This window comes from Choloepus didactylus, chromosome 6, assembly GCF_015220235.1.
Source record: "Choloepus didactylus isolate mChoDid1 chromosome 6, mChoDid1.pri, whole genome shotgun sequence".
Taxonomy (NCBI): domain Eukaryota; kingdom Metazoa; phylum Chordata; class Mammalia; order Pilosa; family Megalonychidae; genus Choloepus; species Choloepus didactylus.
In genome coordinates this window covers 105,782,411-105,805,731 of record NC_051312.1, presented here as the reverse complement: position 1 = coordinate 105,805,731, position 23,321 = coordinate 105,782,411, and the positions used below count along the sequence as shown (strand labels likewise).

The 23,321-nt window shown below is 38.2% G+C and overlaps 1 long non-coding RNA gene across 1 annotated transcript in view; it reads right to left on the bottom strand.

Annotated features, from left to right (window-relative positions):
- LOC119538233 overlaps positions 1-23,321 on the bottom strand; it is a 133,108-nt gene that overhangs the window by 19,532 nt on the left and 90,255 nt on the right. Inside the window, exon 3 of the long non-coding RNA XR_005217528.1 lies at positions 16,763-16,835. This is a non-coding gene — a long non-coding RNA (uncharacterized LOC119538233). The remainder of the gene's footprint in view (positions 1-16,762; positions 16,836-23,321) is intronic.

The window sequence follows — 23,321 nt, the reverse complement described above, 5'->3', positions numbered from 1 at the left end:
GCATCTTGTGATTAGCCTAGAATATAGAAGAGAACAAATTTCAGAGAAAGGAGACTCTGTTGCCAGCAAGAACAGTCAGAAAACACATATTACAGAAAAAAAGAAAGCAGAGTACTAAAGGAAGGTATTCTAAGGAGAAAAAAAGGAGTGAGCAAAATTGAGGATCTCAGAATATGTAGATCAGTTCCACTAATACAGAGAATTGAAATAAGAAATGGAAGAGGAGGTGGGGCAAGATGGCGGAGAGGTGAGGTGTATGTTTTAGTTACTCCTCCAGGGAAGTAGGTAGAAAGCCAGGAACTGCATGGACTGGACACTGCAGAGCTTACTTCATACAACACTCATGAACACATGGAACTGTTGAGATCAGCGAAATCTGTAAGTTTTGGTGGCCGGGGACCCGCGCCCCTACCTGCCAGGCTCAGTCCTGTGGGAGGAGGGGCCATCAGCACTGGGAACGAGAAGGGAGAACTGCAGTGGCGGCTCTTATTGGAAACTCATTCTACTGATCCAAACTCCAATCATAGACAGACTGAGACCAGACAACAGAGAATCCAGGAGAAGCCAGCCTGGCGGAGAGGAGATAGGGATAGCAAAAACAGCAAGAAAACCCCAAAAATAAAAGCAGAGGCTTTTTGGAGTCCTGCTGAACATAGAAAGGTGAAGGTCAGAACTCAGGCCCTGAGGCTCATATGCAAATCCAGAAGAAAAATGATCTCTCTGCCCCCTGGACCTTTCCTTAATGGCCCTAATTGCTTTGTCTCTTAGCATTTCAATAATCCATTAGATTTGCGAGGAGGGCCCTTTTTTTTTTAATCTTTTTTTCTTTTTCTAAAATAATTACTCTAAGAAGCCTAATACAGAAAGCCTCAAAGACTTGCAATTTGGGCAGGTCAAGACAAGAGCAGAACTAAGAGAGCTCTGAGACAAAAGGCAATAATCCAGTGGCTGAGAAAATTCACCGAACATCACAACTTCCCAAGCAAAGGGGGGCGTCCTCTCACAACCATCATCCTGGTGGACAGGGAACATTCCTGCCCATCACCAGCCCCATAGCCCAGAGCTGCCCCAGACAACCCAGTGTGATGGAAGTGCTTCCAATAATACGCACACACCCGCAGCTGGTTGTCCCAGAGTTGGGAAGGCAGAGCAGTGTGAATTAACACACCCCACTCAGCCATCCTTTCAGCAGACTGGGAACCTCCCTACACAGCCCTGCAGCCCAGAACTGCCCTGGGGGGACAGCACTCACCTGTGACATAGCATAGTCATCCCTGAACAGAGGATCTGGGGGTGCATGGTCTGGAAGAGGGACCCACTCGTAAGTCTCTGGGGCCATACACCAATACCAAGGACTTGGGGGTCAGCGGCAGAGACAAACTGTGGCAGGACTGAACTGAAGGATTAGACTATTGCAGCAGCTTTAAAATTCCAGGAACACCAAGGAGATTTGATTGTTAGAGCCACCCCCTCTTCCCTGACCGCCCAGACACACGCCCCATATACAGGGCTGGCAACACCAACTACACACACAAGCTTGGCACACAAATTGGACCCCATAAGACTCACTCCCCCACTCACCACAAAGACAAAGCGGGGGAAAAGTGGCTTGAGAGAAACAGGTGGCTCGTGAACGCCACCTGACGGTTAGTTAAAGTGTACTCCATGAAGCTGTAGATCTGACAAATTAGAGATAAGGATTTCAATCGGTCTGCAAATCCAAAAAGAACCCTATCAAGTTAAGCAAATGCCAAGAGGCCAAAAACAACAGAAAATTTTAAAGCATATAAAAAAAACTAGACGATATGGACAACCCAAGCCCAAGCACCCAAATCAAAAGCTCAGAAGAAACACAGTACCTAGAGCAATTAATCAAAGAACTAAAGATCAATGACAAGACCATGGAATAGGATATAAAGGACATGAAGAAGAACAAGGCACAGGATATAAAGGACATCAAGAAGACCCTAGAAGAGCATAAAGAAGACACTGCAAGAGTAAATAAAAAAATAGGTGATTTTATGGAAATTAAAGAAACTATTGACCAAATTAAAAAGATTCTGGACACTCATAGTACAAGACTAGAGGAAGTTGAACAACGAATCAGTGACCTGGAAGATGACAGAGCAGAAAATGAAAGGACAAAAGAAAGAATGGGGAAAAAAATTGAAAAAATCGAAATGGACCTCAGGGATATGATAGATAATATAAAACGTCCAAATATAAGACTTATTAGTGTTCCAGAAGGGGAAAAGAAGGGGAAAGGTCTAGGAAGAGTATTCAAAGAAATTGTTGGTGAAAACTTCCCAAATCTTCTAAACACCATAAATACACAAATCATAAATGCCCAGCGAACTCCAAATAGAATAAATCCAAATAAACCCACTCCGAGACATATTCTGATCACACTCTCAAATATGGAAGAGAAGGAGCAAGTTCTGAAAGCAGCAAGAGAAAAGCAATTCACCACATACAAAGGAAACAACATAAGACTAAGTAGTGACTACTCAGCGGCCACCATGGAGGCAAGAAGGCAGTGGCATGACATATTTAAAATTCTGAGAGGGAAAAATTTCCAACCAACAATACTTTATCCAGCAAAGCTCTCCTTCAAACTTGAGGGAGAGCTTAAATTTTTCACAGATAAACAAATGCTGAGAGAATTTGCTAACAAGACACCTGCCCTACTGGAGATGCAAAAAGGAGCTGTGATGGTTAGGTTCATGTGTCAACTTGGCCAGGTGACCCAGCTGTCTGGTCAAGCAAACACTGGCCTAACAATTGCTGTGAGGACGTTTGAGGCTGGTTAATAAACCAACAGGCTGGTTTATTAAATCATCAGTCAATTGACTGCAGCTGTGACTGATGACTCACCAAAGGGCGTGCCTTCCACAATGAGAGAATGCAATTGGCTGGATTTAATCAAATACCTGGAGGTTAAACAACACACTCCTAAACAATCAGTGGGTTAAAGGAGAAATAGCAAGAGAAATTGCTAAACATATACAGATTAATGAAAATGAGAACACAAAGTACCAAAACCTATGGGATGCAGCAAAAACGGTACTGAGGGGGAAATTTATAGCACTAAACGCATATAGTAAAAAGGAAGAAAAAGCCAAAATTGAAGAACTAATGGATCAACTGAAGAAGCTAGAAAATAAACAGCAAACCAATCCTAAACCAAGTAGAAGAAAAGAAATATCAAGGATTAAAGCAGAAATAAATGATATAGAGAACAAAAAAAAAAAACAATAGAGAGGAAAAACAACACCAAAAGTTGGTTCTTTGAGAAGATCAATAAGATTGACAAGCCCCTAGCTACACTGACAAAATCAAAAAGAGAGACGACCCATATAAACAAAATAATGAATGAGAAAGGTGTCATTACTGCGGATCCTGAAGAAATTTAAAAAATTATAAGAGGATACTATGAACAACTGTATGCCAACAAACTGGATAATGTAGAGGAAATGGACAATTTCCTGGAAATAAATGAACAACCTAGACTGACCAGAGAAGAAACAGAAGACCTCAACCAACCAATCACAAGCAAAGAGATCCAATCAGTCATCAAAAAGCTTCCCACACATAAATCCCCAGGGCCAGATGGCTTAACAGGGGAATTCTACCAAACTTTCCAAAAAGAACTGACACCAAACTTACTTAAACTCTTTCAAAACATCAAAGAAAATGGAACACTACCTAACTCATTTTATGAAGCTAACATCAATCTAATACCCAAAAACAGGCAAAGATGCTACAAAACAGGAAAACTACAGGCCTGTCGCCCTAATGAATATATATGCAAAAATCCTCAACAAAATACTTGCAAATCGAATCCAAAGACACATTTAAAAAATCATACACCATGACCAAATGGGGTTCATTCCAGGCATGCAAGGATGGTTCAACATAAGAAAATCAGTCAATGTATTACAACACATTAACAAATCAAAAGGGAAAAATCAAATGATCATCTCAATAGATGCTGAAAAAGCATTTGACAAAATCCAACATCCCTTTTTGATAAAAACACTTCAGAAGGTAGGAATTGAAGGAAACTTCCTCACTATGATAAACAGCATATATGAAAAACCCACATCCAGCACAGTACTCAATGGTGAGAGACTGAAAGCCTTCCCTCTAAGACGAGGAACAAGACAAGGATGCCCACTATCACCACTGTTATTCAGCATTGTGCTGCAAGGGCTAGCCAGGGCAATCCGGCAAGACAAAGAAATAAAAGGCATCCAAATTGGAAAGGAAGAAGTAAAACTGTCATTGTTTGCAGATGATATAATCTTATATCTGGAAAACCCTGAGAAATCGACGATACAGCTACTAGAGCTAATAAACAAATTTAGCAAAGTAGCGGGATACAAGGTTAATGCACATAAGTCAGTAATGTTTCTATATGCTAGAAATGAACAAACTGAAGAGACACTCAAGAAAAAGATACCATTTTCAATAGCAACTAAAAAAATCAAGTACCTAGGAATCAACTTAACCAAAGATGTAAAAGACCTATACAAAGAAAACTACATAACTCTACTAAAAGAAATAGAAGGGGACCTTAAAAGATGGAAAAATATTCCATGTTCATGGATAGGAAGGCTAAATGTCATTAAGATGTCAATTATACCCAAACTCATCTACAGATTCAATGCAATACCAATCAAAATTCCAACAACCTACTTTGCAGATTTGGAAAAGCTAGTAATCAAATTTATTTGGAAATGGAAGAGGCCTTAAATTGCTAAAGACACTCTAAAAAAGAAAAACCAAGTGGGAGGACTTACACTCCCTGACTTTGAAGCTTATTATAAAGCCACAGTTGCCAAAACAGCATGGTACTGGCACAAAGATAGACATATTGATCAATGGAATTGAATTGAGAATTCAGAGATAGACCCCCAGATCTATGGCCAACTGATCTTTGATAAGGCCCCCAAAGTCACTGAACTGGGTCATAATGGTCTTTTCAACAAATGGGGCTAGGAGAGTTGGATATCCATATCCAAAAGAATGAAAGAGGACCCCTACCTCACACCCTACACAAAAATTAACTCAAAATGGATCAAAGATCTCAATATAAAAGAAAGCACCATGAAACTCCTAGAAGATAATGTAGGGAGACATCTTCAAGACCTTGTATTAGGTGGCCACTTCCTAGACTTTACACCCAAAGCACAAGCAACAAAAGAATAAAATAGATAAATGGAAACTCCTCAAGCTTAGAAGTTTCTGTACCTCAAAGGAATTTGTCAAAAAGGTAAGGAGGCAGCCGACTCAATGGGAAAAAATTTTTGGAAACCATGTATCTGACAAAAGACTGATATCTTGCATATATAAAGAAATCCTAGAACTCAATGACGATAGTACAGACAGCCCAATTAGAAAATGGGCGAAAGATATGAAAAGAGAGTTCTCTGAAGAGGAAATACAAATGGCCAAGAAACACATGAAAAAATGTTCAGCTTCCCTAGCTATTAGAGAGATGCAAATTAAGACCACAATGAGATACCATCTCATACCAATTAGAATGGCTGCCATTAAACAAACAGGAAACTACAAATGCTAGAGTAGATGTGGAGAGATTGGAACTCTTATTCATTGTTGGTGGGACTGTATAATGGTTCAGCCACTCTGGAAGTCAGTCTGGCAGTTCCTTAGAAAACTAGATATAGAGTTACCCTTCAATCCAGTGATTGCACTTCTTGGTGTATACCCGGAAGATTGGAAAGAAGTGACACGAACAGATATCTGCATGCCAATGTCCATAGCAGCATTATTCACAATTGCCAAGACATTGAAACAATCCAAAGGTCCTTCAACAGATGAGTGGATAAATAAAATGTGGTACATACACTTGATGAAATACTACATGGCAGTAAGAAGGAACGATGTCGTGAAACACATGACAACATGGATGAACCTTGAAGACATAATGCTGAGCAAAATAAGCCAGGCACAAAAAGATAAATATTATATGCTACCACTAACGTGAACTTTGAAAAATGTAAAATAACTGGTTTATAATGTAGAATGTAGGAGAACTAGCGATAGAGAGCAATTAAGGAAGGGGGAACGATAATCCAGTAAGAACAGATAAGTTATCATGGGTAAATTTAACGTTCTGGGAATGCCCAGGAAGGACTATGCTGTTAATTTCTGATGGGTATAGTAGGAACAAGTTCACAGAAATGTTGCTGTATTATGTTACTTTCTTGGGGTAGAGTAGGAACATGTTGGAAGTAAAGTAGTTATCTTGGGAGTTGTCTTTTTCTTACTCCCTGGTTATGGTCTCTTTGAAATTTTCTTTTATTGTATGTTTTTTAAATTTGTTTTACTTTGTTTATTTTTTATACAGTTGATTTAAAAAAAGAAAAAGTTTAGACAGAACTGGGAACTGAAGATGGCTAGGGCTTTCTCCACTGAGTCAAAAAAGGAACAGAGCTGGTCCGAGGTGACCCTCCAGCTCCCCAAGGGCTACTCTTGGACTACCCAGCAACTAATAAATGCTCATCAAATTTGAGTGCAAAAATGAAGGAAATTTGAGTCAGAAGAACTAGGTTTAGTTAAATGTGTGCCAAGTAAATGGCCTTTGGCAAGACTTTCTAATTCTACTACAAATTATTTGTAAAGACATAAAAATAGAGACCTAAGATGGCGGCTAGATGAGACAGGGCAAAAAAACACTTCCGTGAAAAATACTAGATAAAAACCAGAAGGTGACCCTGAATACCGGTTTTAGCGAACCACCAGCTGGATAAGGTCTGCTAGAACCACAGGGGCCGTAAACTTGGTGAAACCGGAGTCTGCATTCTGAAATGAGTGAGTAAGTCGGCTGACTCACGGCCACGCTGTGGTGTGGAGAAGCCGGGGGTTGGCGTTTGCAGACAGACTGGTTCTTTTAAAAAAAGAAAAAAAGGGAAAAACCCAGGAGTGGCTGCAGTTGCGACGGTGGGAATCGCACAGTGAAGCACGGCAGGAGCAGGCTGAGCCGGCCTCTCAGAGTCTGGCATGGAGGATAGCCCACTGCAGATTCCCTCAGGGCTAGAGGAGTGGAAGGGAGAGCCAGAAGGAGAAAGAAAACCCGCAGTTTGCAGCTGGCTCCCCAGCAGGCTGGAGACACTCCCGCCTGGGGACATGCCCACAGCCCAGAGCCGCGCCAGTTGTCCCAGAGCTTGGAAGGAGGAACTGTGCGAAGAGAGGGGCTGGGTTGAGATGCCCCATTCAGCCATCTTTGCATCAGGCTGAGAGCGCCCCTGCACGGCCCGGCGGCCCAGGGCTTCCCTTGAGGGACAGCGCACACTTGTGACATAGCACAGCCTTCCCTCAGCAGAGGTCCTGGAAGATCACAGCTGAGAATGGGGGCCCGCTCAGAAAACTCAGGGATGCTACCTCAATGCCAGTGGTTTGTGAGTCAGCGACAGAGAGGGTCTGGGGCAGAACTGAAATGAAGGCTTACACTCTTGCAGCAGCCTTGAATCTCTGGGAACACCTGGGGGGTTTGAATATTAAAGCTGCCCTGCCTCCCCAGCCACCTAGACACACACCCCACACTCAGGGCGGACGGCTCCAGCAACACACCCAAACTGAGTTCACCGACTGAACCCCACAAGAATCATTTCCCCACACACCACAAGGACAAAGTTGAGAACTGACTAGGGGTATAGGTGACTCGCAGATGCCATCTGCTGGTTAGTTAGAGAAAGTGTACCCCACCAACTTGTATTTCTGAAAAATTAGATTGGTATTCTTTTTTTACAACTTGAAAGAACCCTATCAAGCAAAGCAAATGCCAAGAGGCCCTATCAAGCAAAGCAAATGCCAAGAGGCCAAAAACAACAGAAAATCTTAATGCATATGATAAAACCAGACGATATGGAGAATCCAATCGCAAACACCCAACTCAAAATATCAGAAAAGACACAGTACTTGGCACAATTAATCAAAGAACTACAATCAAGGAATGAAAACATGGCAAAGTATATAAAGGACATGAAGAAGACCATGGCACAGGATATAAGGGACATAAAGAAGACCCTAGAAGAGCATAAAGAAGACATTGCAAGAGCAAATAAAAAAATAGAAGATCCTATGGAAATAAAAGAAACTGTTGGCCAAATTAAAAAGACTCTGGATACTCATAATACAAGATTAGAGGAAGTTGAACAATGACTCAGTGTCCTAGAAGTCCACAGAACAGAAAATGAAACAGCAAAAGAAAGAATGGAGAAAAAAATCGAAGAAATGAAAATGGCTCTCAGGGATATGATAGATAAAATAAAATGTCCAAACTTAAGATTCATTGGTGTCCCAGAAGGGGAAGAGAAGGATGAAGGTCTAGAAAGAGTATTCAAAGAAATTGTCGGGGAGAACTTCCCCAACCTTCTACACAATATAAACACACAAAGCATAAATGTCCAGTGAACTCCAAATAGAATAAATCCAAATAAACCCACTCCGAGACATATTCTGATCACACTCTCAAATACCGAAGAGAAGGAGCAAGTTCTGAAAGCAGCAGGAGAAAAGCAATTCACCACATACAAAGGAAACAACATAAGACTAAGTAGTGACTACTCAGTGGCCACCATGGAGACAAGAAGGCAGTGGCATGACATATTTAAAATTCTGAGAGGGAAAAACTTCCAACCAAGAATCCTTTATCCAGCAAAACTCTCCTTCAAATTTGAGGGAGAGCTTAAATTTTTCACAGACAAACAAATGCTGAGAGAGTTTCCCAATAAAAGACCCACCCTGCTTCAGATACTAAAGGGAGCCCTACCAACAGAGAAACAAAGAAAGGAGAAGGAGATATAGAGAATTTTAACAGACAAATATAGAATCTTACATCCCAAATCACCAGGACACTCATTTTTCTCTAGTGATCATGGATCTTTCTCCAGAATGGACCATATGCTGGGGCATAAAACAAGCCTCAATAAATTAAAAAAAAAAAAATTGAGTATATTCAAAGCACATTCTCCGACCACAATGGAATACAAATAGAACTCAATAATTTTTTAATTGTAACTCTACTATACACTTCCTACATGATATAAAATAGACAAACTCTAATGATAAATCAGTGGTTTTGAACTCAATGTAAAATATGTAATTTTTGACAAGAACTATATAAAGGTGGGGGAATGGAGGAGTATAGGTACATAGTTTATGTGTCCTATGGAAGTTAAGTTGGTATCAAAGAAAAATAAGATTGTTATGGATTTAAGAGGTTAATTTTAAGCCCCACAGTAAACACAAACAAATTATCAGAGAATATGACCATAAAGATGAAAATTAGAGTATGGGTTAAGAGAAATGGGGGAAGGGACAATAGGGAGTTAAGAAATGAGTGTAGGTTTGCTGTTTGAGGTGAAGGAAAATTTCTAGTAATGGATGGTGGGAAAGAGATAGCATTACAGCATTCTAATTGTGATTAATCCCACTAATGGAATGCTAGGGAGGGGGTGGAATGGGAAGATTTAGGCTGCATATATGTTTCCACAATTGAGGAAAAAAAAAAAAAAAAAAGACGGTCTAAATAGATGACAATTGAATGCCAAGGATGAACCTGGATGTGATCTGAGGATGGAGGACAGGAGGCTCAAAGGGACACAGTTGAGACATAAGGAAAAAAAAAAAAAAAAAGGAAATATAGAATTTAAGCTTTGTATCAATGTTGAATCTCTTGTACTCCTTAGCTGTGCTTAATGGGATTGCATAAAAGAATGTTCTTGTTCATGGGAAATGTATATGTGAATTATACTGTTTGTTCAAGGATGTGTGCAGCTAGCTCTCATATGTTCAGAAGACAGAGCAATAGATGATGGATGACAGATAGGGAGGGAATGAAGGAGAGAGGGAAAGAAATAGTGGTGTGACAGCATGTTAAAGTTGGTGGATTGGGGTATCAGAGGAGGGGGGTCAGGGTATGCTGGAGTTCTGTGTATGGGGTTTGTATTGTTTTTGCAACTGTTCCTATAACTCTGAATTTATTTCAAAATAAAATTTTAAAAAAAAGTTAAAAAAAAAAAGGAAAAAAATATGCAGAGCCCCCTTGAGGAGCTGGTGGAGAATGCAGGGGTATTGGCCTGCCCCACCTTGATGGTTGCTAATGTGCTCACAGACATAGGGGACTGGTGGTTTGATGGATTGAGCCCTTTACCACAGGATCTGCCCTGGGAAGACTGTTGTTGCAAAGGAGAGGCTAGGCCTCCCTATAATTGCGCCTAAGAGCCTCCTCCCGAATGCCTCTTTGTTGCTCAGATGTGGCCCTCTCTCTCTACCTAAGCCAATTTGAAAGGTGAAATCACTGCCCTCTCCCCTACACGGGATCAGACACCCAGGGGAGTGAATCTCCCTGGCAACGTGGAATATGACTCCTGGGAAGGAATGTAGAACTGGCATCGTGGGATGGAGAACATCTTCTTGACCAAAAGGAGGATGTGAATGGAAATGAAATAAGCTTCAGTGGCAGAGAGATTCCAAAACGAGCCGAGAGGTCACTCTGGTGGGCACTCTTACGCACAATATAGACAAACCTTTTTAGGTTCTATGAATCAGGGTAGCTGGTGGTAGATAACTGAAACTATCAAACTACAACCCAGAACCCATGAATCTTGAAGACGATTGTATAAAAATGTAGCTTATGAGGGGTGACAATGGGATTGGGAAAGCCATAAGGATCAAACTCCCCTTTGTCTAGTTTATGGATGGATGAGTAGAAAAATAGGGGAAGGAAACAAACAAACAGACAAAGGCATCCAGTGTACTTTTTTACTTTAATTGCTCTTTTTCACTTTAATTATTATTCTTGTTATTTTTGTGTGTGTGGTAATGAAGGTGTCAGGGATTGATTTTGGTGATGAATGTACAACTATGTAATGGTACTGTGAACAATCGAATGTACGATTTGTTTTGTATGACTGTGTGGTATGTGAATATATCTCAATAAAATGAATAAAAAAAAGAAATGGAAAAGATAAATTGGGACTAAGGCCATGAATGCAAAATTAAAATGTCTGGACTTATTTAATAGAATGATAGAGTGAATGAAGTCTTTTGAACTGAGGGTGACATGAAAAGAGAATTTCTTTACAAAGATTAATCTGGTATCTGTATGCTATATGAATTAAAGGTAGGAAGATGTCTTAGAAGACTTTTGCAGAAGACCAAGGATAAGATAATTGTGTTCGGCAATATAGTAGTGCCAATGGGATTAAAAGGATAAACATGTAATGATATTACAAAGAAAAAAATAGATGGAAATTTGTGAGTGATATTATACGGGGAGTAATGTGGAGGGAGGCTGGGACAAGGATAAGAATGCTGGCTCATGAAAGCTACATAGAGTAAAGTCAAGATCAGAGCCTGGAAGGGATCAGGTAGAGTTATTTATGAACTACATTTAAAAAAAATCACAAGGATGACACTTTTGCTATGGCTCATTGCTTTATACTCCCCTTTCTTAGGAGGTCATCCCTTGTCCTTCTCTATTTATGATGCTTTGACCCGTAGAATCATTCAGTAAATTCAATTCTTCTGGGATACCTTTGTAATTCATGCATTTTATATCTATTTATTAAGTACATACTAAATGCTAGGTACTATATTAGGCATTTGGGGTACAATGGGGAACAAATTAAGACACCTGCTCCCATGGTAGGTACAGTGTAATGGGGAAGACAGATATTTAACAAATAACTGTGTAAATAAATAATATAATCATTATACGTGCTATTAAATAAAACACAGAGGGCCATGAGAGTTTATAGCAGAAATAATTAATCTAGTCTGGTAGGAGACTCTCAGAAAGGTTCACTGACAAATCAAAATAATATTTAATCTGAGACATGAAGGATGAATAGGAGTTAGTTAAATTAGTAAGATGTGTATTAGAGGTGAAGTGAGTATTTCACATATAGGAAATAGGATGTCCAAGGGCTATAAGGTAAAAGAACTTGATGCATTTCAGGAAAAGAGGTTTGTGGATATGGAGCAATGTGAGCAAGAAAGGCAGATTAGTGAACAAGGAAGATGGAGAAAGAGGCAGGGTCCAGATTATCTAGTTCTTGTAGAATGTATGAGTTTATCTATAGAGCATGAAAAGCTACTAAAGGCCTTTAATGGCAGTTTTTGACACTCTGGTCAAAAAAAAAAGTATGGTAATGAAATGGAGGAAGGAAAAATTAAAAAAAGGAAAGCCAGTTAAGAAGCTATTTATAGAAGTCCAGGCAATTGATCTTGGTGTCTTTGTGTAATAGCAATAGAAGTTGATAAAAGTGAACACTTTCAAGTCAGATTTTGCACATTTGGAAAGTAGAATTGGCAAGATTTGATAATTAATTGATGTGGGGGACAGTAAGGTAGAGGAAATATCAAGGATAGCTTCCACGATTCTCAAAAGAACTACTCAGTGGATGGAAAAGACACTGACCAAGACAGCTGACACTAGAGGAGAATCTGGTTTGATGGGGGCAAATCATAGGTTCAGTTTTTGACTGAGCCACTGAAATGGAGTATTCAAATAGGCCATTGTATATATTAGTTTTGAGCTCAATGTGGATTTAATGCTTGAGTAAAGCATTTTGGGGGGGGGGGGAGATTTCTGATAGGCATGGTAAAATCATGTAAAAATAATTTTCATTAACTATAGCTTCTATATTAGGTGAAATGAAATCTTTATCCAAAATGAAGTTGAAAGCTTAAGAACTATGTACATTTTATTCATTTAATAAAATTTTTATGAGAAGAAATTATCTTTTCAAAAGAAGATCAACTAATTAAAAATACTGTTAAGTGATTATTCATTTAGAATGAAAGTAAGAACTGTCTAGGTTCAAACTTTCTCCTGTACTGAAAAGCACAATATTAGATAGGCTAATGTTTCAACTCTCCCAACTGTTCTGTACTTTCCTGTTCTCTTTCTGGACAAGCAGCATTTTTCCGTGGACTAGTTATAGATCACAAAAGAAATGCAATTAAGAAGAAGCCATTTGAGAAATACCCACTCCACACACACAAATCAAATCTTCAAGAAATAATTTTCCTCCTGAAATGAAAGGTGTTTTAGAGGTAATTTCATCTAGCTCTAATGAATGAGTCCTTTCCATACCTGAATTATATGTTCCACCAAATTTTCCTTGAACTCTCCCAAAGAAAGGAAACTTATATTTCAAGGTAAATGGCTTTATATAATTCAATCATATGTTATTTCCTCATTCATTTATTCTAGATATATACATATTAATTTAGTAAAATACTAAGCTAAATGTTGGGCAAGGAGAAGTTCAATAAAAAGGTGAATCAGGTACAGCTATTTGATCCTCAAGCAGCTTAAAACCTGGTAGATATGAAAGAAAAGTACTATAATAAATACAAGGAAAAATAAATCATAAAAAGTAAATACATGATATTCTCACAAGCATTGGGGACTACCAATTTAGAAGGCTGAGACTTCAATCTTGGGGCTTGCCCTTATGAAGCTTGTTACTGCAAAGGAAAAGCTAAGCCCACTTATAATTGTGCCTAAGAGTCACCCCCCAGAGAACCTCTTTTGTTGCGCAGACGCAGCCTTTCTCTCTAAGCCCACTCAGCAGGTAAACTCACTGCCCTCCCCACTATGTGGGACATGCCTCCTGGGGATGTAAATCTCCCTGGCAACATGGGACATGACTCCTGGGGATGAGCCTGGACCCAGCATCGTGGGATTAAGAAAGTCTTCTTGACAAAAGGGGGAAAAGAAATGAAACAAAATAAAGTTTCAGTGGCTGAGAGATTTCAAATAGAGCTCAGATATCATTCTGGAGGTTATTCTTATGCATTCTTATGCATTAGTTTTAGTTTTTAGTATATTGGAATAGCCAGAAGGAAACTGTTGAACTGCAATCCAGTAGTCTTGATTCTTGAAGATGACTGTATAACCATGTAGCTTACAAGGTGTGACTGTCTGATTGTGAAAACCTTACGGCTCACATTCCCTTTATCCAGTGTATGGACAGATGAGTAGAAAAATGGGGACAAAAAATTAATGAGTAATAGGGAGGATGGGGGGATGGGACGCTTTGGGTGTTCTTCTTTACTTGTATTTTTATTCTTGTTTTTATTTTTTTTTATTTTTTTGTCCAATAACTGTGAACAACTGATTGTACACTGTGGATGATTGTAGGGTATATGAATATATCTCAATAAAACCAATTTCTTTAAAAGTAAGTACATAAATAAAATATCACAGTAATTCAGGAAATGTAGAGTCCATTTTTAGGTGGTAAATGACTTAAGGCTTGTAGTGGACAATGCTGTTTGTCTATCCAGCAAATATTCTACTCTTTCTCCATCATGAAGCAATCATGAAATAGATGATTTGCAAAGTCCAAGAGTGGGCCCTGACTAGTTTAATTCAAGCACAGGTAGCCTTGGCTGTCCTAATCTAATCAGCATTTTGGGGGCCACACAAATGAGAAGATGACATAAGCTAATTGACTGAGAAGTCAAGGACTTTTGATGACTTTGAGAGTGGGGGGAGCTCTCTCTTTCTTGCTCTGTATAATGTGGAATGCAAATGAAAGGCTTGGAATTTCTGCAACATTGTATAACCATGAAGAAAGTTAACCTGAGGACAGAGTTCACATGAAAATATGGAGAAGCAAGGGAATCTTGGATTATTTGGACATGATGAAACTTCACATGAAGCCTCCCCTTTATCTTAATTTTTCAGTGGCACGAACCTATACAGTTCCTTTATTATTTGCGTGAATTTGATTTGTTCTGTGTTATTTAAATCAAAACTAATCTAACTGGTAAATTATTCACAAAGGACTTAAGCATTTGAGCTAGAATTTGAAAAGTGGGTAAGATTTGACACTAAATGATGAAAAGAAGTAGTATTCCAGACAAGGGAAATAAACACTTAGGAAAGTAGGGAACTTCTGTAGCAAAATGTATCTCAGTTTAACTACAGCAAAGATGGAATGAAGACATAGTGTGAAAGCAATGTTTAGGGCAAAGGTTCTGAAAGAAATAACTAAGTAATCTTGACTTCATTCTATAGACTGGTGGTTTCCAAATATTAATCTCATGCAACTTTATCAGAAAAATATCTTACTCTGTACCTGTACATTTAGTCACTTATTTATAAAATATATGACATTCATTACTTAATAATACAAAGTTTTATTGTATTCTTTCCTTATCCTAAGGAATCGTGTGTTTCTCTTAAATATGCTCACCCCTTTTTGGTATCAACTACTACAGACAATGCCAAACCTCTGCAAATTTTTAAACAAAAGCAAAATATGATTTTTAAAAAACTAGCTTAGAACGAACTGAGAGCAACATTTAAATTGAATTCAAGTAGATATACTGGAAACAGGGATATATGTTAGAAGATTTTTTCAATGATCCAGTAATCCAAGAATTACTGGGGTCTTACATTGAATACAGGGAGTATAAGAAAAGGAGGTGGTTCCTGGAGATATCATGAAGGTAGAATTGATTGAAAATATATGTTAAAAACAAAGCCCAATGCTGGTCACGTGATATGAACTCAATATATTATAGTTTCCTTTTTGATTTCTCTAGAATTGTCCATATTTAGTAAGTGAACTAACACTGGACTCAACATTAATTAGGCCAATTTCATAACTATCTCCATTAGTGCTTGGAAGATTAGGAGTAGAAGCTGAAAAAACACAAATTTTTATCTACCATTGGTTGGGCACTGAAAAATTGAATGAGATGGAAAGAAAAGAGAGCAGGGAAATCAAGGATTCTCAGAAGAGCCTAGTTGAGCTGTCCATGTGGTCAAGACTGAGTAAGTAGGCAAAGGAGGACCTGATCTTTTGTGATTAATAATAGTTATTGAAACATCAATTGCCTGTGCCACGCAGAAATGCCCTTCTATCCACTGTGAGTGGGACCATTTGGGGAGTATTTCTCTCTGGCCCTGACAAAGTTATAGTTTGTGGATGCCATGTCTCTGTGCCTTCATAACAAATCCAGAAAAATCAGATTGAACGCAAAACTTAAAACAGACTAAAATATGTTTTGAATACATTACTAAATGTAAACTGAAATTTAAACACCATTTAAGGATACTAGGGGGGAAATAAACCAGCATAATAAACTGCATTACACTCTGTAAAGCACTTATTTCCCACTAAAAGGAAACACTCTATTAGGTGCTCAAAGAAATGTCAGTGATCTAGCCTCAGCAAATATTCTTGTATTTGTCATTCCAAATTATGAAATTTTCATTCACAGAGCATTGAATACTTGCTGTTTATATTTACATATCATTATGCCTTAAGAAATAAAAAAATCATATTCTCAGTAATATGCACTGATGGGAGACTGTCATTTTTCATGATTTGTCAGTGAGTTTACAGTTCATTTCCTTACCTCATGTCTTCATCTATTTTCTACATTTCTAAGCAAATATTAGCTTTTTATGAAAATATGCCATATATATTTTATATTAATTTTACATTTTTGTCATTGTTGCAAAAAAAGTTGGGTTTTGAAGAAACTGGGTGGCTCAGTGAGTATATATTTTAAAATACCATCAAACAGCTGAACTGATTGGAAAATGGAAAAAGATTGTATTATTAGAATCCAAAACCATATCTTTTAATGAATAGCTTCCAGACAAAGAAGCAGGGAAGTTTTTCCCTGATGAAAACAATATGGAGACGTTTAAGGTAGCGGATCCAATTCACTAAACCCCTTTATATAGACATGCCCCCTCTACCTTCTTCCAAGACCTGCAAAGACAGAAGATCATCAGAGCAAATGACTGACCACTCCTCAAATGTCACCAACACCTGTAAAAGACAGGAAAGGCAAACTAAATTATTAAGCAGTTACTTTTTGCTAGGCTTTTTTCTATTTTAAATCAACTCTATGAATTAAGTTCTACTTTAAGCCTTTTAACCCCACTTTCCAGATAAAGAAATTGAAGCAAAGAAGATAAATAATGGGCCCAAAGTCACACATCAAATGGCAAAGCCAAGATTCTAACCCAAGCAACCAGACTCAGAAGCCACGTTCCTAACCACTATATTACAGTGACTCTGATATTAAAAATATCAGGGAAATTGATTTAATTTAATGGAAAGATAGATAAAGTTTAGGAGCAGAAAAAGTTTAGGGCCTTTCAACCAGTTAATTTAAAAGAGTAACACTCTCAGTTAAGTTCCATTGTTTCTTGGTTGGGCTGCAGCTACTTTTTCCTAGGCTTCTTTATATTTCTGCTAAGTGTGAAATTACTATAGATATAAAATCTTGCCAGTGAGGTCATTCAACCACAATTTTTAAGATAACTTACTCCAAATCGAATGCTAAAATAGTATGTTAGAATTCTTTTTCAGTAATTATAACGTGAGTTTTTCAAAATTTTGGCTTAAAGTTATATTTTTAATTCAATTTTATTGAGATATATTCACATACCAAACAGTCATCCAAAGTGTACAATTGTTTACAGTACCATCATATAGTTGTGCATTCATCACCCCAGTCTATTCTTTTGAACATTTTCCTTGTACCAGAAAAAGTGAAAATAAAAGTAAAAAAGAACACCCAAATCATCCTCCACTTCCCGCCTTGTTTTTCTTTTAGTTTTTTTGTCCCCATTTTTCTACTCATTCATCCATATACTGGATAAAGGACTGTGATCCACAAGGCTTTCACAATCACAGTCACCCCTTGTAAGCTACATTGCTATATAATGGTCTTCAAGAGTCAGGGATACTGGGTTGCAGTTCAATAGTTTCAGGTGTTTACTTCTAGCTATTCCAATGCATTAAAATCTAAAAAGGGTTATCTATATAGTGCGTAAGTATGTCCACCAGAGTGACCTCTTGACTCCATTTGGAATGTCTCAGCCACTGAAACTTTATTTCATTTCATTTCCCACCCCCATTTTGGTCAAGAAGATGTCCTCAATCCCATGATGTCAGGTCCAGATTCATTCCCGGGAGTCATATCCTGCATTGCCAGGGAAATTTACACCCATGGGAGTCAGGTCCCACATTGCAGGGGTGGGCAGTGAGTTCACCTGCCAAGTTGGCTTAGCTAGAGGGAGAGGGCCACATCTAAGCAACAAAGAGGTACTCAGGGGGAGACTCTTAGGCACAATTATAGGCAGGTTTAGCCTCTTCTTTGCAGTAACAAGCTTCGTAAGGACAAGTCCCATGACAGAGGGCTCGGCACATCAAACCGCCAGTCCTCAATGTTTGTGAGAACGTCAGCAACAATCCAGGTGAGGAAGCCCAACATCTCTGCATTTCCCCCCAGCTCCTCAGGGGGCCCTGCATATATATTTTTATTCTCTGTCCAGATTACTTTGGGATGTGTCGTTATTTCACACTAACCTATGCAAACCTAACAGGTCTCACTTCCTGTAATTATGGTATTTGAACAAACTGTACAAGTTAAAATTGTTCAGGAAATATAGATCTTGCACCAATTAAACATCTCTTCCCTTGGTCTCACATGGAATTTGAAGTTTAAAATGCAGTCAGTATTGTCCTTTATCCTTTGGCCCAATTTGCCCTAGTCCTAACCACATCTGCTTCATTCATATCTCTAATTGAAGTCTGGACTCTTTTTCAGCTTTTTTAACAGTTGCTATATGTGCTAATACTGACATTCATATCTGCCGAGTTCTAGCTGAGTTTCAGGTGTCACACAGATACCCAAAGTTCCAGGGATCAATCAGGTTATACACAAAGGGATCAGCATCTCAGAATCTGGAGATAGCCATTACAATTCAGGAAAAGATGTGACTGCTGTAAGAGCTTACAATCTAGGGACCATTACAATAAGTGTTGTCCTGATAAGCTGTGCTCTAAGGTTCAATTCTGAGTTTACACATTGTAGTTAGTCCATATTGGTGAGGCATTATAGTGTTTGCCTTTGTTTCTGGCGTAGTTCACTCAAAATGCTGTCTACAGGTTCTATTCACCTCGTTGCGTGTCTCACAGCTTCACTCCTAGCAGTTGCTCAATATTCCATCGTATGCACACACAACAGTTCTAAAGTTATATTTTAAACCTTTGAAAAATATACTGAGTAGCCTGCATTTAATGTAATTAGTATTATTGTGAATAAATTTATTTTTTCATTCTCACTGTTCTGTTGAAAGCCTATACTGGGCATTCCTCAACAAATCTTTTAAAATCCAAGGGATGATTAGGATTTTTTGTTGTTGTTATTGACAGTGTAGCTTGTTTCTGCATTTTAAATTTTATTTTTTAAATGACTATTAATTCTAACATAAATCAATTTGGACTTGGTTTATTCTGGAAGACCCAATATTTTAAGGTAATGGTCCATAATGCCACCAAGATTCCTTTTGAAAATTTATTGTTTACTGAAATCTTAATGTTCACTGTTCTATTTTGTTACATAGATATCATTTGGATCATTCTTCTGTAAATTACTCTTACTATTACTTCTCAACATGGTGTCCTGAGAAGAACAGTCAACTGGGAAACTAGTTCTGGTTCTAATTCTGTCACTAAGGGCAGTAATATTTGTGGCAAGATCCTAAACTATCTAAAAATCAGTGTCTTCATTCTTCTATAAAATTTCTTAGATTTTACACTACTTCACAGTTCAGTACTGTTTGTAAAACAAACATATTATCAAATATTTTAATTTAAAAAATTTAAATAACTTTGGATCCCATGGGAAAAAAACAAATAACTGCTACCTGCTTTGTTAATCATTAGCCAGAAATTTGGTTTTCCTCAATTATCATGCTCTCAGGTGAATGCCTCCTACTCTCCTAAGACTATGCTAAAAATTCCTATGAAGTAAGATGTCAAAGATACAACTCGTATGCACATTCCTAATTCCTGGCTAAGCCTTCTGAGCTCAAACACTATCTGTTCTCTTATCCTATAAAGCAATAATTAGTCTTTTCAATTCATCTTAAGTCCCGGAGCGGGGTCTACTCTACAAATACATTCCATATTTCGTTTAGTCTTGGCCCTATCATAGACCTTTGCTTGGTCCAGCAGAACACACTCTGGACCTTCCTTAACTCTCCAGCTGCAGCAGGTAAAAGAAGAACTTCTACCATAAGGAAAAAGAATCCTTACCTCTTTACTCCTCCCAGCAAAATTCTATATCCCATATGGTGGCTAAGTTGTTTGCCTTTCAGGTGTTTGTGCCAGAGCTTTATATACACACACACAAACACAAACACACATTTACATATCAGGTGGGCTATCACCATAAATACCTTATTGGTGAGGTAAAAACATAGGTAATTAGGTAATTAGCCCAAAATCACACAGTTGGGAATGTGGCACCATTTAGGTTTAGAGTGAAAAGAGTGAGGGTATGTGACAAAAAACCATCCCTGTAGAGACGTAGCCATTTTTGTTTACCTGAAATATCTTAGTAAAGTCATTTATGATAAAATCATAATTAGACATCTGTTGGGAGTTTCTTATTTACATAACTTTTGGTACTGTAACTTGGCAAAGGTTTTGATGAATATCCAAATAAATTACATCTAATAGTTTACCCTTTACCATAGGTATTTTGTATCATCTCATACAATTAGAAAAGATTACATATACCTGATATCCTTATGGAGAATACAATCATATAATTTGGCCAACTATGTTAAACATACTTTGGAAGATGGTTTACATATATTATCTCATTAAATTCTTAAAACAAAGTATCAGTAAAATAACAATATTTCTATTTTTTAGGGTGGTAATTTAAACTACTTATTCAAAGTCATCCATTTTATTTGTAGTGATACAGGGATTCAAGCAGTTTCACTCCAAATCCTATGCTCTTTCTATTGTACTATACTACTTTTCCTTTCCAGCATAATTTTAAATGTCTGTTAAACATATATGTTATTATAAATTCAAAATCATTACTCATAAAAAAGGACATTTATTAATTTATAACAAAATAATCACCTTTTATTTTTATAGCTACACATTTATCAATACTATATTTACATAATCTTATTTAATACTCACATTAATCCCATGAGGTAGATATTATTGTCATTCCATTACAGACAATGGAATTAAGGTTCAAAAGACTTAACTAACTGGCTCAAGGTTCCATAACTGGCAAGCAACAGAATCAGGATGTGACCACAAATGTAACCATCTGACATAAAAGACCACACTTTTAACCATTACACTAATATTTGTAGGTCTAGAGTTGCTTAGAACAAATCTTAGTTATGGAGATTATAAAGGAATTTTGCCAGTTCTCTGGTACAACAATTAAGGAAGCATAAAATTAAAAAAGATTATATGATTTTGCCTTTAATATTCCTTAAAATCATTAGGCAAAGGCCCTGTGGGTCTAAGAGAATGATAAGATCTAAAACATCTTAAGCACAATTATATAAGATATAAGGATCCAGGCATGATGACCACAAACAGGTGATTTGTCCCCTAATAACCATACAACCTTTGAAGAAAGTTTATTGAAGAAATGGAATGATGCTTAAAAAAAAAAAAAGCCTGGACAAAATCCACCACATAAAAGACATTTTCAGCACCAATGAAGCTGAATATATATATATATATATATATATATATATTTTTTTTTTTTTTAACAATACCTATCTGTCCTCTTGATTCCTGTGTGTGACTTCAATCCTGCAACAGTTTCAACAGTTCTTGGTGCCTTGTCAAGGACACTGATTACTCAACTTGACCGAGGGCTCTAGCAGTGACAGCATCCACAGCTTCCGAGGGAAACTAGGCCTGGTGAAGCAGCGTACATGAGAGATTGAGACTTAGCTCCAGCTGGCGGGCCTCACTTTGCCCTCCTGGCTGAAGCACTCATACCCTCTTGCAAGCTTGGAAGTCTCAACTTCTCTACAGAAGACCTGTCCAGTGAAGCCGCCCTGTCCACCATTGTTGACTCCCAGATGCCAAGCTCAGCAAGTCTTCCTTCTTGAACGGGTTCCACTCAACAACAAGGAACACAATAGCAATCTCTCAACTGTCAGGGAAACCTACCCCAGGAAACTTGAAAAGCCCCTTGTGGGTGAGCAAAAGTTGAACCGCTTCTTGCTGTGTTTTGATTTGTATTTTCGTATGATCCCTCCTTTAGTTTCACTGCGGATTTTGGTCAGCCCCTTACGTCTTGCCTTCTCTTAAACAATTGTATAGGAGGAGAAGCAACAAAAATAACTAACATGCAGCACAAGAATAGAAAGGGGAAATTTCAATAGGGTGGCCTGGGACAGCCAGAGATTGTAGGGCAATAGATACAAAACTCTAACCCTCAAGTCATGTTTTTCCAAGAAGAATCATGTCTGAAAAAGAGTGCATATAGATATGCAAACACATCAAAAATCTTACATTTGCAAACTGAAAAAGTAAGAGTTGTAGCGATGACATCATGACACATGTTCCTAGCTTAGTCAGGCCCTTTTGAGAAAAATTTGAGTGGCAACCTAACTCCTACCTCTGTTCTTGCTGTGCTTTTTAATTTAAAAATCCAATAATAACCAAGGCTCGTTCCAGGGAATAATGCTGTCAGTTTTTCCCAAAAAATAAAACAAAACAAAAAACAATTTTTTGGTTGAGACCTCAAAAAGTGTTTAGACTTGACTGCACCAAGCCCTGCTTAGGTGAAATCAGAACACATTGGATGTTGTGGGTGAGCTAACTCTGTGCTGTGTGGCAGTCATTCGTCATTCCTGCATTTGAGGTTATCAGTCCTGATTTTCTTGTTACAGCTGGGTGGTATGTGTTTGGCTGCCACTGGAGTCAGGAATGAGAAAAATGTATGTGATGTTCTCAGTTGTTGCTAATGGTGAAGTTTAAATTGCCCCCAGTTTGGGGGAAGGGCCCATGAAGCATTATTGAGCCTCATCTGCTGCTGAACCCAGTGAGGCTGGGTTTAGGTTTCGAAAGCACTGATGTGTGGCAAGGTCTTGGCTCTGAGATGCAGATCGTCCTGCCAAGAGCCCTGGCATTCAGATGCACTAGGTCACATCTATTTACATGTGGGAGAGGAAAAGGAGATTTCAGCAGTCCCGCTGCAGGAGCAACACACCTGTAGCTTTTCCGAGAGAAAATAAACTGCTGAAAATCTTCACAGATGTTTAAAGTTGTGTGCCAGTTGAAATGTATTATGTCCCCCAAAATGCCATTATCTTTGATGTAATCTTGTGTGGGCAGATGTAGCAGTGTTGATTAGATTGTAATTCTTTGAGTGTTTCCATGGAGATGCGACCCACCCAACTGTGGGTAATGACTCTAATTGGATAATTTTCATGGAGGTGTTACCCTACCCATTCAGGGTGG